We start from the raw sequence: 16,773 nt of genomic DNA, 5'->3' as shown, positions 1-16,773 counted from the left end.
GACTCGGTGGATTCTGTAGTGAATAATTTCCAGGATGTGTTCAAAGGATTTGGAGTTCTACCATTCACTTACAAGATCCAGCTAAAGGAGGATGCTCAGCCAATGGTACATGCTCCACAAAGAGTTCCAGCACCCCTGCGTGACTGGCTCAAGAATGAACTGGACAGAATGATCACACTAGGAGTCATCAGGAAAGTCGAAGAGCCAACAGACTGGGTTAACTCCATGGTATGTGTAAAGAAAAAGAACAATGATCTAAGAATATGCATGGATCCAAAGGACTTAAATGCAAACATAAAACGTGAACACTACCAGATTCCCAAGCGAGAAGAAATCACCAGTGAAATGTCAGGTGCCAGATACTTTACAAAGCTCGATGCCTCACAAGGATTTTGGCAACTAAAACTGGATGAAGAGAGCACCAAATACTGTACCTTCAACACACCATTTGGCAGGTATTGTTTCCTCAGAGTGCCTTTCGAGATAATATCTGCATCTGAAATCTTTCACAGAGCGATGGAACACATAATTGAAGGTCTGGAAGGAGTTCGGGTCTATGTTGGTGACATCATCATCTGGGGCTCCACATTGAAAGAACACAATGAGAGACTGACTAAAGTGCTACAGAGCATACGCCGGAATGGACTGAAGCTCAACAAAGCCAAGTGTCAGTTTGGCGTCCAGGAAGTCACTTTCCTAGGAGATAATCTATCTGGTAAAGGAATAGAGCCAGATATGGAAAAAGTAAACGCCATACTCAAAATGCCCCGACCCACTGACAAAAAAGGAGTGCTACGCATCATGGGGATGATAAACTTCATTGGAAAGTTCATTCCTAACTTGTCAGCCAAGACAGCATGTCTGCGAGACCTGCTACGTAAAACAAATGAGATCGCATGGACAGAAAGACATGAACAAGAGTGGATAAACCTCAAAACAGTGCTGACAACCACACCTGTACTCACCTTCTTTGACACAACAAAAAGAATCAAAGTGTCAACGGATGCATCAAAAGATGGCCTAGGTGCGATCTTGCTACAAGCAGAGGGTGAAGATTGGAAGCCTGTTACCTATGCCTCCAGGTCTATGACTGATACTGAGTGTCGATACGCCCAGATTGAAAAGGAATGTCTTGGCTTGGTAGTTGGACTAGAAAAGTTTCATGGCTACATATATGGACTTCCCACCTTCACAGTTGAGACAGACCACAGCCCACTGGTTGCCATCATAAAAAAGAACCTGAATGAGATGTCTCCAAGGATTCAACGACTCATGATAAAGCTGCAAAGATATGACTTTGAACTGATCTACACGCCAGGCAAATACATAGTGTTAGCAGATGCACTATCCCGAGCACCCACAATGAGTCATGTGAGCTCTACTGAAGAAGACGTGGATGTTCATGTGAGTATGGTCACTGCTGCGCTGCCCATGTCAGACACAAAATCAAAACAAATAGCAGAAGAAACAGTAAAAGATACAGTATTACAAACAGTAATAGAGAACATTCATCATGGTTGGCCAAAAGTTTCCTGTCCAAAATATTTTCACATAAGGTCAGAATTGAGTGTCGCAAGTTGACTATTACTAAAACAGAACAGAATAGTCATTCCACAGGCTCTATATCAAGACATGCTCAAAAGGATTCTTGAGGGACACCTCAGAATTGAAAAATGCAAAAGGAGAGCAAGAGACACTGTTTATTGGCCTGGCATAAATAAGGACATTGAGAACATGATAGGCAAATGTGAGACATGTCAGAAACACCAAAACAAACAAGCAAAGGAACCAATGATAGTAGCTGACATACCAACAGCACCATGGCAAAAGGTTGGTATGGACCTTTTTCATTTAAATGGTAAAGACTATCTAATAGTGATTGACTACTATTCTAACTATCCTGAGATGGCGCTGCTGTCAAGCACCACAGCAAGCAGTGTCATAATGCATGTGAAATCCATCTTCGCCAGGCATGGAATTCCCAGGATTGCCGTTAGCGACAATGGTCCGTGCTTCAACTGTAAGGAGTGGCAACAGCTTGCAGCACATTATGACTCTCAACACAACACATCCAGTCCTTTGTATGCTCAGTCAAATGGTAAGGCAGAGAAAGGTGTTCAAGTTCTCAAGCAGCTACTGAAGAAAGCGACAGAAAGCAAGTCTGATCCTTATCTCGCCCTGCTGAGCTACCGAGCCTCACCTTTAGACTCTGGTTCTTCACCTGCTGAACTCCTAATGGGTCGCAAGTTGCGTACCACGCTACCTTGCTGTGCAAAAGAAAAGCAGAGTAAGGAACTGAGACAGAGACTTCAACTGTTAAAGCTGAAACAGAAATCATACTATGACAAGTCATCCAAAACTCTGAAACCATTGACAAGGGATGATGTTGTCAGGATTGAGGATCCAGATGCATGGAACAGGAAAGCTACAATTCTTGAGGAAGTAGGACTAAGGTCATACACTGTTAGAACTGAGGAAGGACAGATTCTCAGGAGGAACCGCCGTTCCCTCCTAAAAACACAAGAGACTATCGAAGAGCAAATCGATGACAATGCCGCAACTGAATCTTGTCACTCACCACCAGAACAATCTAACACAAATACACATACAGGCTCTCATGAAAACACATCAGACTTACCTGTGCTGAGAAGATCCACACGTGAAGTAAAAAAGCCTGATAGACTTAATCTTTGAGTACAAAGAAAACTACATTGAAAATGTATTGACTGTTGAAGATGTTTATGTTGTTATTGATTGATATTGATTGATGCTGATTTTGTTTAACCTCAAAGAAAGGGGGATGTAATGATCAGTAACCTGTCATTCTGGAATGGTACTCTAGGTGGTGCTGTATGTATATAAGAGTGGGCTACCCATGATGCACCAGGCTACCCACAAGGCAGCAGTCAAGATGGAGGCCTCTACAGATATTGTACCTAGTCCACATGTGCTCAATAAAGTGTCTAGCAAAAGCTAGCTGTTCTTAATAAAAATGACTAGTTATTAATGAACATAACAGTACGTGATGGGTGCAAGTGTGGAGAGGTAAGTATGTGAGGTGAGTGGAAAGTGTTAGAAAAAGTTTACTTACCTTTTTTTCTTCCTGCAGGCTTCAAGAGTTGGGTATGCGGAGAGTCTTGTACCTCCGTGGCAGAGATGACAGATGGCTGTTGCATTCTCCAATGCAGCAACCATCTAATTTCTGCTAAAGCAAAAGGTTTGATGAGTCTTGAATTCAAGAACTCATCACATTACAGAGAATGTCAGTCTTTGACAGCTTCACAGAGCTGTCAAATGATGACAATTCATCTGTCAAAAATGTTTGACAGATGAAACATCATACGCTGACGTTCTCTGTAACTGGCTTTCCCTTAATTGGCCTGCTAAGCCTGCTGGGTGGGCTTAACAAGGTCAACCAAGGGAAAATAGCGTGGGTTGGCCAGAAGTTGATGGAGGCAGGACTAAAACCCGACAAGTGGGAGTCCCGCCTCCAAAAGCTCCCCATTGGCAAAATCCAGCCCGTTAACTCTGTTTCTCCACAGATGCTGCCTGACCGACAAAATCATCATATCAATGTAGTACAATAATCGGCTTTTATTCTTCTGGCTAAATTAACATGTAAGTATTATATAATTAATAATCAACTAGTCGGTAATGAAGTTGACTCTTTAATTTTGTTGAAGAAATTCTGTTCAGCGATCTGCTTCTGTCATTTCCAGCTTTGTTTTTTGCTAAAATCTCAGTCTATTCAATAGACCCCCTATTCACTTTCAGTAATGTCACCGTTCATTCCAACCTAATGTTACCCACTATAGAGCAACTTACATCAACATAAGTACTTCGTAACAAGTATCCCACAACAACTGGTTAGACTGAAGTGTTTTCTATCTGGAAGAATCTTTGTGAAGCTGTGTGCTTTTTGTAATTAGTGGCCATCCATTTCATACCATTGTTTTCAACTCCGCAAGAACAATATTTTATTATTTAAATGCAACGGTTGCATTTTTATGCAGGTGTAATGAAGCTTAATGATCCTTTCTGAAATGTTCTCATACGCATTAATGTGATAACCTTTTCTGTAAACACAGGTGATTCAACAAGACATTTTTCATATTTTTCTAATTCGGTAAATAGGAAAATACCCAGGTGAAACTGAATGTTATGGTAATGATTTAAATGTTTAAATTATACATTTACTTTAAATTGGCACATTAGAGATGCTGCAGTACTACAATTTATTCTTCATGGAATTTAGTTCTACTGATTTAGGAGGGAAACATAACAAAAAAGTTTTTAAAACGTATGTCGTACATTAAATATAATCCTTTTAGTAATCTCTCCAGTCATCAGAATGAATTAATTTAGAAATGTTCTACCATGTTCACTTCCTCATTGCATCACACTTCTTCCACCCAAAAGTTCTGAAGAAGCAGGATCTAGCTTGACTTGTTGCAACTGACTGACACCAATTAAGGTAGTTGCTCGTCACGTTCATTTCCCATCTGCTGGGCATATAATTCACAATCATAATCATAATCATAATCAACTTTATTGTCATTGTTAGTGCACAAGTGCAGTACAACGAAATGTAGGCTTGCGGCTCCCGAGAGTGTACATTTAGATTAAGACATTTAAACATTCAACATTCATTTGGCTTATAATACATTAACATAAACATAACCCTAATAAAGTGCATTGGCAGATGTGCAGGCTTTAGAGTTTATTTGTGGAGTTCAGTAGGATGACAGCCCTGGGAAAGAAGCTGTTCCTAAATCTGGTCATTCGGGTGCGAATGCATCTGTAGTGTCTCCCAGATGGCAGGAGGGCAAACAGACTGTGGCTGGGGTGGGTAGGGTCTTTGATGATGGTCCGTGACCTCCGTAAACAGCGTTTCTGGTATATGTGCTCTATGGTCAGTAGCCGGGTGCCGGTAATGCGTTGGGCAGTTTTGACTACCCGCTGCAGCCCAAGGGTCAAATTATTGTAACTAAGTGGATGAATTAACACAAAGGCTCTCACATTCTCCTGGTCTTCGAATAGCAGAAGAATAGAGGCTCAGCTTTATTAAATAAAAATCGATAGATCAGCAGAAAATCAATAGAGTATATTTCATTTCATTACAAAACCTTTAACTCACACCTCTTTGGATATACAAAAATAATAATATGTGCCACTTGCTAATACTGAGCATGACCATCCTCTGGAACATAAAGCATACACATGACGTGTAGACCTGGACCCAAGTTGAAGTGTGCTACAGGGGAGAGAGGGGTGCCAATTGCGACTCCTGTGGAGTCAGGGAAGTACTCCTGCTCCACCAGCTCCACAAGAACGCTTTTAACAAAATGTTTCCACCTACCTGTCGTTGGGCAGCTGCGAGAGCCACTGAAGAATCCTGGGTGGGGCAGACCCAACGTTTGTCCTGCTCATCGCCAACAAATTTAGAAAAGGGGTCCTCTTGTATGTGTAAGGCCCCTAATTTACATATTTAAGGGGCCTAATTCCCATTGTGCGCGTCCGCCCAGGAGGCCTCAAAAAAGGGCCCATGCATTTAGCAGAGGGAACAATACATGTACAGATTGGGCAGAAGCCATCTCACTGCTAAATTGGTATGTCTTGTGCCCGTTTTATGCCCAAAACATGGGCACAACTCATACCAATTTCTATCACCTTCATCTACATATCATGCAGCCTCCTGCCTTCATTTCAATGGCTCATATTTGGCAGAAAACTGACAAATATAACATTGGGCTGAATTTTTACTTTGCCGTCAGGATGGGTGAGGTGGGATCGCGTCGGGAACCCGGAAGTTGAAGCAGCACTTCGTGTAGTGGCTTTTTCACGAAGCCACTGCAATTGAATCAGACTTCCAGGTTTGATGATGTCACGGATGACTAGACTTCAGCTCAGCTATTTAAAGGAGCAATGCACAGATGACAGTTGAGGGTTGCTGGAGGTGCAGAAGAGGTTGTTGGGGCAGAGAGTGCATTGTGTAAAGATGAAGTTTCTTGCTGGTATATAAATTTATACAGATTGATAATCAAAAATGCAGGCTCTGTGCCAAAAAGCTGCCCCGAGATTTAGTGATGCTTCCCTGGAAATCCTGCTCCAAGGTATCAAAGCCCACAGGGAGGTCCTCTTCCCTGGTGACGAGAGGAAGAGGCCAGCAGCCGAGACAGAGAGAGAGCATGGCTGGAGATCGCGGAAGAAATGAACAGCTGGAGTGTAGTTCCCAGGTCATGGATACAGTGCGGGAAGAGATTTAATGACCTCATGAGGGCAGGAACAATGTGTGCAATGCCACATTCAACTACATCCTGATGTGCGTGTCACCCCAACCCCCTCACACTGCCTTTCCAAGCCGACACCTGCACATCACTCCTCACACCAACCTACCTTGCAGGTGCACCCATCCCTTTCTGTCTAGGCACCTACTCACATCCCCGTCTGTCCATCCACCACTGACACTCGCCCGCATCCTAATGCAATTGTAGTGTGGCGTTGCCACATTGGGGAAACACTGTGTGTATGTAGATAAACCTGCATAATCCCCTTTTAACTGCTGTATTCCCCTCCCCCCGCAAGACAGTTGCAAGCTGAGAGGAATAAGGCCTGTTCAGACTTGCCTGCTGCTGAGAGAAGGAAAACCAATCAGGTTCCAGCAGGTGACCAATCCGTGAGTCATCACAGGTTCGCAGGCTTTACGAATTCAGTACTGTATTGTGAGAGTTGGAGTAAAGACCTATTTCTTGTAGCTCGCTGTGTTGCCTATTTCTTTATGCGGGAGACTGTAGTCTCCCACATTGGTGACCCCGAATGTCGGCAGCCGAAGCCCCCGGCTCACGTAGCCCTACAGAGGCCAGCAACGACCCGACGGCAACCAGCAGCAGCCCAATGTCGGCCGGCGCCGCGTCCTTGAAGCTCCCCACCTTCTGGGAACACCAAGCACCAGCTTGGTTCGCGCACACGGAAGCCCAATTCACCCTTCGCAGGGTTCAAGATGATGCAGAAAGGTACCTCCACATAGTCTCAGCACTAGCAAGCTCCACTGCCGCCGAAGTTCTCGACCTGCTGGGGAACCCACCACAGACCGGCAAGTACTCAACCATTAAGGGCCGCTTGCTGCAGGCTTACGGCCTGTCCGGGGAGGAGAGGGCCCGTAGGCTTCTTTCACTACCAGGCCTCGGTGACTCTACCCCGACCCAATTGATGAGCCGGATGCTTGCGCTCCTGGGCTCTGAACCGCAGTGCTTCTTGTTTCGGGCTGAGGATGTTGTGGATAGCACATTCAGTGAGTTGGTCACACCGCAGGTAAAGGCTAGCTCAGACAGTAAATGGGTGACCAAAAGGCAGGGTAAAGGCAGGAAGGTAGTGCAGGAGTCACCTGCGGTCATCTCCCTCCAAAACAGGTTTACCGTTTTGGGTACTGTTGGGGGAGATGACTTATCAGGGGAAGGCACCAGCAGCCAGGTTCAGGGCACCATGACTGGCTCTGCTGCACAGAAGGGCGGGAAAAAGAGGGATAGGGCTATAGTGATAGGGGATTCAATTGTAAGGGGGATAGATAGGAGTTTCTGTGGCCGAGACCGAGACTCCAAGATGGTATGTTGCCTCCCTGGTGCAAGGGTCAAGGATGTCTCGGAGCGGGTGCAGAGCATTCTGAAGGGGGAGGGGGATCAGCCAGTTGTCGTGGTACATGTAGGTACCAACGATGTAGGTAAAAAGAGGGAGGAGGTCCTACAAGCTGAATTTAGGGAGTTAGGAGCTAAATTGAAAAGTAGGACCTCAAAGGTAGTAATCTCTGGATTGCTACCAGTGCCACGAGCTAATAAGTTTAGAGAGAGTAAGATAGATAAGCTAAATACGTGGCTTGAGCAGTGGTGCAAGGGAGAGGGATTTAAATTCTTGAGGCATTGGAACCAGTTCTTGGGGAGGAGTGACCTGTACCAAGGGGACGGTCTACACCTGAACTGTGAGGGAGCCGATGTCCTCGGGGTAATATTTTCTAGGGCGGTTCGGGAGGATTTAAACTAATTTGGCAGGGGGATGGGAACCTAGGTAGTGGAAAAGAGGGAAGTCATATGAAGTCAGAAATAGATGGTAGAAAGGTGAGAAGCAATAAGCAAAGGAGAGAAACACAAAGGGCCAAACTAATTCATAATGAGAGTGTGAAAAAAGCAAGCCTGAAGGCTTTGTATCTTAATGCTAGAAGCATTAGGAACAAGGTGGATGAATTAGTTGTGGAAATAGAGGTAAACAAGTATGATTTGATTGGGATTACAGAAACGTGGCTGCAGGGTGGGCAAGGCTGGGAACTTAACATCCAGGGATATACAATATTTAGGAAGGATCGGCAAAAAGGTAGGGGAGGTGGGGTAGCATTGCTGGTAAAGGAGGGGATTAATGCAATGGAAAGGAAGGATATTAACTCGGATGAAACGGAATCTGTATGGGTAGAAATGAGAAATAGCAAGGGGAGGAAAACGTTAGTGGGTGTGATATATAGGCCTCCAAATAGTAATATGGAGGTGAGGGAAGGCATAAAAAGGGAAATTAGAGAAGCGTGCGATAAGAGCACAGCTGTCATCATGGGTGACTTTAATTTACATATTGATTGGACTACCCAAATTAGTAAAAATTCTGAGGAGGAGGAATTCCTGGAATGTTTTCGGGACGGTTATCTGGACCAATATGTCGAGGAGCCGACTCGAGATCAGGCCATTTTAGACTGGGTATTGTGCAATGAGAAGGGACTTATCAGCAATCTTCTTGTACGAGGCCCCTTGGGTCAGAGCGATCATAATATGATCGAGCTCTCAGTCGAGATGGAGAGTGAGGAAATTGAATCAGAGACTAAGGTCCAGAACTTAAATAAAGGGAATTACGAGGGTATGAGACGGGAATTGGGTAAGATTGATTGGGTGGTGTTTCTGGGGGGATTGACAGTGGAGAGACAATGGCAAGCATTCAAAGATAGAATGGAAGAATTCCAGAACATGTTTATACCGGTTTGGCATAAAAATAAACCTAAAAAGGTGACTCAACCGTGGATAACGAGGGAAATTAGGGACAGCATAAAATCAAAAAAAAGGGCATATCAACTGGCAAAAAAAAGCACCAGACCGGAAGATTGGGGGCAGTACAAGATACAGCAAAAGAGGACAAAGGGATTAATCAGGAAGGGGAAAATAGAATACGAAAGTAAACTTGCAGCAAACATAAAGACAGACTGCAAAAGCTTTTATCGGTATATCAGGAGGAAAAGACTGGTAAAATCCCAAGTCGGTCCCTTGCAGTCCGATTCGGGAGAATATATAATGGAGAATAAGGAAATGGCAGACCAATTAAACTCATACTTTGGTTCTGTATTCACAAAGGAGGACACAAATAACCTCCCAGGAATATCGGCAAACATAGGGACTAATGAGAGGGAGGAGCTGACAGAAATTAGTATCTCTAGGGATATGGTGTTGGGTAAGTTGAGGGGACTGAAGGCCGACAAATCCCCGGGGCCTGATAAACTACATCCTAGGGTACTTAAGGAGGTGGCCCTGGAGATAGCAGATGCTCTAAGGATCATCTTCCGGAACTCCATTGACTCGGGAACAGTACCCGTGGATTGGAGGGTAGCTAATGTTACCCCAATATTTAAAAAGGGGGGTAGAGAGAAAGCAGGGAATTATAGACCAGTAAGCCTTACATCGGTTGTGGGCAAAATGCTAGAGTTCATTATTAAGGATAAAATAGCTGAGCACTTGACAAATGGGGAAAGGATCGGACAGAGTCAACATGGATTTACAAAGGGTAAATCGTGTTTGACTAATCTGCTGGAATTTTTTGAGGAAGTAACTGGTAAAATAGATGGGGGAGAGCCAGTGGATGTGGTGTACCTTGACTTCCAGAAAGCCTTCGATAAGGTTCCACACAAAAGATTATCATGCAAAATTAAGGCTCATGGGATTGGGGGCAAAGTATTAACGTGGATAGAGAACTGGCTGGCGGATAGAAAGCAGAAAGTTGGAATAAACGGCTCGTTTTCGGAGTGGCAGGCAGTGACCAGCGGGGTGCCGCAAGGATCTGTCCTGGGACCCCAGCTGTTCACAATATATATAAATGATCTGGATCAGGGAATTGGATGCAATATTTCCAAATTCGCTGACGACACTAAACTAGGAGGAGGGGTGGGCTCTGATGAGGATGTCAGGAGGCTACAGTGCGATTTGGACAGGTTGGGGGAATGGGCGGATACGTGGCAGATGCACTATAATGTGGATAAATGCGAGGTTATCCACTTTGGGGGTAAAAACAGGAGGGTAGATTATTATCTAAATGGCAATAGATTGGGAGATGGGGAAGTGCAGAGGGACCTGGGTGTTCTTGTGCACCAGTCACTGAAGGAGAGCATGCAGGTGCAACAGGCGATTAAGAAGGCAAATGGTATGTTGGCCTTCATATCAAGGGGGTTCGAGTATAGGAATAGGGATACCTTACTACAGCTGTACAAGGTGCTGGTGAGACCGCATCTGGAGTATTGTGTACAGTTTTGGTCGCCCCATCTGCGGAAGGATGTTCTTGCCATGGAAAGAGTGCAACGGCGATTCACCAGGCTGATACCTGGAATGGCGGGAATGACCTACGAAGAGAGATTAAATAGTTTGGGCTTGTACTCACTGGAGTTTAGAAGATTGAGAGGGGATCTTATCGAAACATATAAAATTATGGCAGGCCTGGACAGGCTGAATTCAGAGAGAATGTTTCCAATGGCCGGGGAGCACAGAACCAGGGGCCACAGTCTAAAAATAGCGGGCAAATCATTTAAAACAGAGATGAGGAAGAATTTCTTCACTCAAAGAGTGGTGAGCCTGTGGAATTCCCTGCCACAGAGGGCTGTGAAGGCTAATTCAATAAATATTTTCAAGAGAGAATTGGATATATTTCTGAAGGCTAAGGGGATTAAGGGTTACGGAGAAAAGGCGGGGACGGGGTACTGAACTGGTAAGATCAGCTATGATCTCAGACGAAGATCAGCCATGATCTCATTGAATGGCGGAGCAGGCTCGAAGGGCCGAATGGCCTACTCCTGTTCCTATCTCTATGTTTCTATGTTTCTATGTTTTTTCCTCAGCCTGCTTCCTCAGCAGGTACAGACTGCCCTCGCGGGGTCCCCTATCACGGACTGCGTACAACTGGCAGCCGCCGCGGACAAAGTCTTCGCCGTCGCCCAAATCGGCTGTGCAGCTGCGAGGCTCCCCGACACCACCGAGTGCGCGCTGCCACGCCAGTACACAGAACTATGCTACTACCACGCGCGTTTCGGCCACAAGGCCCAACGCTGCAGAGCACCCTGCTCTTTCGATCAAACCAAGATGGCCGCACGGCCCAACGCGCCAGCCCCGCGCCGCCGTCTAGGCCCGCTCGACCGCACCCCCGCCGCCACGATGGCCATCGGCACCGCAGGTAAACTGCTGTACATAACCGACTCCCTTTCAGGGCGCAGATTCCTTTGCGACACCGAAGCCCAATGCAGCATAATTCCTGCCTCCCAGCTCGACATCCAGGCAGGCTGCAGCGGCCCACCCCTCGTGGCGGCAAATGGCACAGCCATCGCTACTTTTGGAAAGCGACAGGCCGAGGTTTGTTTCAACGGCCAGCGATTTACGTGGGATTTCGTGACGGCCTCGGTGGCACATCCCTTGCTGGGCGCCGATTTTCTTTGCGCCCACGGACTCCTGGTCAACGTCCACGACAGGCGCCTGATCAACGCAGCAACTTTCGCTTCACTGGCCTGCCAGCAGAGCAACAGCCCGGCCCTCGCCGGGTCCTGCTCTGCCCTGGCGGATGACGACTACGCCCGCCTACTCGCAGATTTCCCGAGGCTTACACAACCGACCTTCTCAGCCGCAGCAGCCAAGCATGGTGTCGAGCACCACATCGCCACTACGGGACCACCAGTGTTCGCCCGAGCCAGACGCCTGGACCCAGCCAAGATGGCGGTGGCCAAGGAAGAATTCGCCACGATGGAGAAACTGGGCATCATCCGCCGCTCGAACAGCCCCTGGTCATCCCCCCTCCACATTGTGCCCAAGCCGGGCGGTGGCTGGCGCCCCTGCGGCGACTACAGATGGCTCAATGATGCCACCACGCCCGATAGATACCCCATTCTGCACATCCAAGACTTCTCGGCACACCTAGCAGGAAAGTCCGTCTTTTCCAAGGTCGACCTGATTCGCGGCTACCATCAGGTCCCCGTCCACCACGCAGACGTCCAGAAGACAGCGGTCATCACCCCCTTCGGACTGTTCGAGTTCCTGCGCATGCCCTTCGGGCTCAAGAACGCCGCACAGGCCTTCCAACGGCTCATGGATTCCGTCCTACGGGACCTGAGCTTCCTGTTCATCTATCTGGACGATATCCTCGTGGCCAGCACCAGCAAGGCCGAGCACATCGCGCATTTGCGCTCTCTTTTCCAGCGCATCAGCCAACACGGGCTAATCGTCAACCCGGCCAAATGCCAGTTCGGAGCAGCCCAAATTGACTTTCTCGGCCACAGAATCTCACCAAGGGGAGCCATTCCCCTACCTTCCAAGGTGCAGGCGGTGGCGGACTTTCCCCAGCCCACCTCGGTTAAGGCGCTGCAGGAATTTTTGGGGATGGTCAATTTCTATCACCGTTTCGTGCCCAAGGCCGCCTCACTCATGCGCCCCCTCTACGAAGCCACCAGGGGCAAAACGGGCAAAGAGCAACTCACCTGGTCCAGCGAGATGGCGACAACCTTCCACCAGACCAAAAGCGCCTTGGCCAACGCCACACTACTGGCCCACCCCATCCCGGGCGCCAAGACCGCCCTCACCACGGACGCCTCGGATTACGCTGTCGGCGCTGTCCAGCAACAGTGGGTCGAAGGCGCGTGGCAGCCGCTGACATTTTTCAGCCGACAGCTGCGCAAGAACGAGCAGGCCTACAGCACGTTCGACAGAGAGCTCCTGGCCCTGTTCCTGGCAATCCGGCACTTCCATTTCCTCCTGGAAGGCCGGCCGTTCACCGCATTCGTGGACCACAAGCCGCTCACTTTCGCCATGGCCAAAGTAACCGAACCCTGGTCCGCGCGCCAACAGCGCCAACTCAACTTCATCTCGGAGTTCACCACGGACATCCGCCACGTCGCCGGCAAGGACAATTTGGTAGCCGACTGCCTCTCAAGACCCTCGCTCCATGCAGTGCACCTGGGCGTCGACAACGCCAGCATGGCGAGAGACCAGGCCGCCGTCGCAGAGATCCAGGCCCTCAGGACATCAACCACCAGCCTCACTCTGGCCGACATCCACTTCCACGCAGCCGGCACAACCCTCCTGTGCGACGTCTCAGTCCCCTCGCCTAGGCCGGTCATCCCATCCGCCTGGCGCAAGCGAGTTTTCGACATCATCCACGGCCTCTCACATCCAGGGATGCGTGCGTCTCAGAAACTCATGTCCGCCAAGTTCGTCTGCCCTGGACTCCACAAGGATGTGAGAGACTGGACCAACACATGCGTGGCGTGTCAGCGCGCTAAGGTCCAGCAGCACACCAAGGCGCCATTGGAGTGTTTCCCGGTGCCCGAGAGGCGTTTCGACCACGTCCACATCGATCTGGTAGGCCCCTTGCCGCCATCGCACGGTTTCACACACCTGCTCACGATCGTCGACCGCTCCACCGGATGGCCCGAGGCGGTTCCCCTCGCCTCCACCACCACGACCGACGTCGCGCGAGCATTCGTCTCGACATGGGTGACCCGGTTCGGTGTGCCGACCGACATATCCTCGGACAGAGGCCCCCAGTTCTCCTCCCACTTGTGAAATGCCATCACCGCCGGCCTCGGCACCAAGTTGCACAGGACAACAGCCTACCACCCGCAGGCCAACGGGCTCTGCGAGCGCTTTCATCATTCCTTGAAAGCCTCCCTCCGCGCCAGCCTGGCCGACACCAGCTGGATCGACAAACTACCCTGGGTCCTCCTGGGATTGCGCACCGCGCCCAAAGAGGACCTCCGCGCCTCCGCGGCCGAGATGGTCTATGGCCAACTGCTCAGAGTACCAGGCGACTTCCTCACCCTGACAACGGAGCCGTGGTCGGCTGCCAGACAGCTTTCCCTGCACCAGGACGCGGCCCAGCAATTCCGTCTAGTGCCCACTTCGCAACACGGCCCGCAGCTGTCCTACGTGCCTCGGGACTTATGACATGCGGAGTTCATCTTCGTGTGCCGGGACGCGCACAGAGGCCCGCTGCAGGCACCATACACCGGCCCCTTCTCAGTATTGGAGACGGGGGACAAAGCTTTTCTTATCGACGTCGGCGGGAAGCCGGACCTTATTTCAGTAGACCGCCTCAAACCGGCGCACCTGGACCTCAGCTTCCCGTTTCGTCCGGCTCTTCCCCCACGGCGGGGCAGACCTCCCGCGTTGGCGGCGGCCCCACAAGAGGACCAAGACACGCCAGAACCTTACTTCCCGGCCGCCGCCCCACCTTCGCCGGCAGCCCGTCCAGCCAGCCCACCGGCAGACCAGCCGCCAGACCAGCCGACGAACCAACCGGCCGACCTCCCAGACAGCCCTCCTCACACGCCAGATGGCTACTACAGCCGCTACGGCCGTTTGGTCAAACCTCCGCAGAGACTGACTTTTACAGTTAACGTGGGTTCTGAGGGGGCATATGTGGCATTGCCACATTGGGGAAACACTGTGTGTATGTAGATAAACCTGTATAATCCCCTTTTAACTGCTGTATTCCCCTCCCCCCGCAAGACAGTTGCGAGCTGAGAGGAATAAGGCATGTTCAGACTTGCCTGCTGCTGAGAGAAGGAAAACCAATCAGGTTCCAGCAGGTGACCAATCCGTGAGTCATCACAGGTTCGCAGGCTTTACGAATTCAGTACTGTATTGTGAGAGTTGGAGTAAAGACCTATTTCTTGTAGCTCGCTGTGTTGCCTATTTCTTTACGCGGGAGACTGTAGTCTCCCACAGTAGAATCATTCAAAATTAACGCCAGAGAAGGAGGCCATTCAGCAAAGTCACGCCACTCCCTCATAGTCACCCTCGTCAGATATAGTCCATCCATCCATTACACTCATTCGATGATTCTCACTCAAAGGTCTCTTGTTTCCCTCCTTGCAGGAGAGGCAGAGAGCCGGAGGTGGCCCTCTAGTAACAACACCACTGACTGCAGCAGAGACAAGGTGCTGGAGGTCAGTAGAGTTGCTGACATTGGGAGATGGAGAGAGGGGGACCTCCCAGCTACTTGGTGTCAGAATTAAATATCATACAGCCACATGGCATACAACAGTCACTCATGGTGACTTGATGTCAGCAGCCAGTGAAATATGATCATGTGTATAATGGTAACTTAAAACATTTGTATCATAACAGTGCTAATTCATGTCTTTAGTCTCCTACAGGTCCATCAAGTACCCCTCCCCCACAACAGTCCAGCCAGAGGAGGAAGACAACTCGTCAGAGTGTGCACTGTCACATGACCCATGCACACCCAGCACCAGTGCAGATATGCACACGTCGCTGGGTCCAGCTGGTGTCTCTCAGATCATGTGAGCAAGAGCAGATGATGGAGACAGGGACAATAGTGGAGAGTCCTTGTCGGAGGGTGCAGAACGCTCCAAGCTCTGCTCAGCTGGACGAAGATGCTGAACCTCGGGGGCCATCAACAAAGAGGATGATTCTTGAGGAGCAACAAAAAATGCGGGAGGCTCTGGCAGCTTTTCCAGCCGCGACATGCTCGCTTGTAGGGAGAATGGAGGAGTCCATCTCCGACATGAGAGTGAGAGAGAGAGAGACTGGGGAGGGGGAGAGAGAGAGAGACTGGGGAGGGGGGGAGAGAGAGAGACTGGGGAGGGGGGTAGAGAGAGAGAGACTGGGGAGAGGGAGAGAGAGAGAGACTGGGGAGGGGAAGAGAGAGAGACTGGGGAGGGAGAGAGAGCAAGACTGGGGAGGGGGAGAGAGAGAGAGACTGGGGAGGGGGAGAGCGAGAGTGACTGGGGAGGGGGGAGAGAGAGACTTAGGAGGGGGAGAGAGAGAGACTGGGGAGGGGGAGAGAGAGGGAGACTGGGGAGGGGGAGAGAGAGAGACTGGGGAGGGGAGAGAGAGAGACTGGGGAGGGGGAGAGAGAGAGACTGGGGAGGGAGAGAGAGAGGGAGACTGGGGAGGGGGAGAGAGAGAGAGGCTGGGGAGGGAGAGAGAGAGGGAGACTGATGTCGCAGCACAATGTCGCAAGCAATGGCTACGATGTGCTGTTCCATGGAATGGATGGCCACCTACGTGGAGCATCAAATGTGCCAGTCGAACGTGAACAACAGCTTGCAGACTCTGATTGCAGCCATATCCAGGATGGATAGAAACCGAGAGTTAGCCGTTCATTGCCTCCAGCTCCTTGCTAGCAGGGAAGTGCGGGTGGCCCATGAGAGGTTTGACGATGAGAGGGGACATGGAAATGGAAGCTCTTCTCAAAGTGCTCACACTTCTCCCCCGTTGCATCCCTCTCAGTCAGAGCCCCAGATGCCTCCTGGGATTGCGATGGCCAAGTCTGCCCCTGCACAGTCACAGGAGGAGCAGACTTTGGTGAGGCCATCACAGGCTCCAAAACCCAGAGGACATCCGCCAAAAGTGTCTAAGCAGACGCAGCAGGGAAGTGAGCAGTCTGCCTCTACCACTGCTGAAGTCATAGGGGTCACACGCCATAGAGATAGCAGGAAAAGAAAAAGGACACAATTTGTAGATGCACAAGGGTTTC

Source organism: Somniosus microcephalus, chromosome 17, assembly GCF_052327205.1.
Source record: "Somniosus microcephalus isolate GS21.2 chromosome 17, FLI_Smic_1.0, whole genome shotgun sequence".
NCBI lineage: Eukaryota > Metazoa > Chordata > Chondrichthyes > Squaliformes > Somniosidae > Somniosus > Somniosus microcephalus.
The sequence above is the reverse complement of the archived record's forward strand: the minus strand, read 5'-3'. Positions refer to the sequence as shown.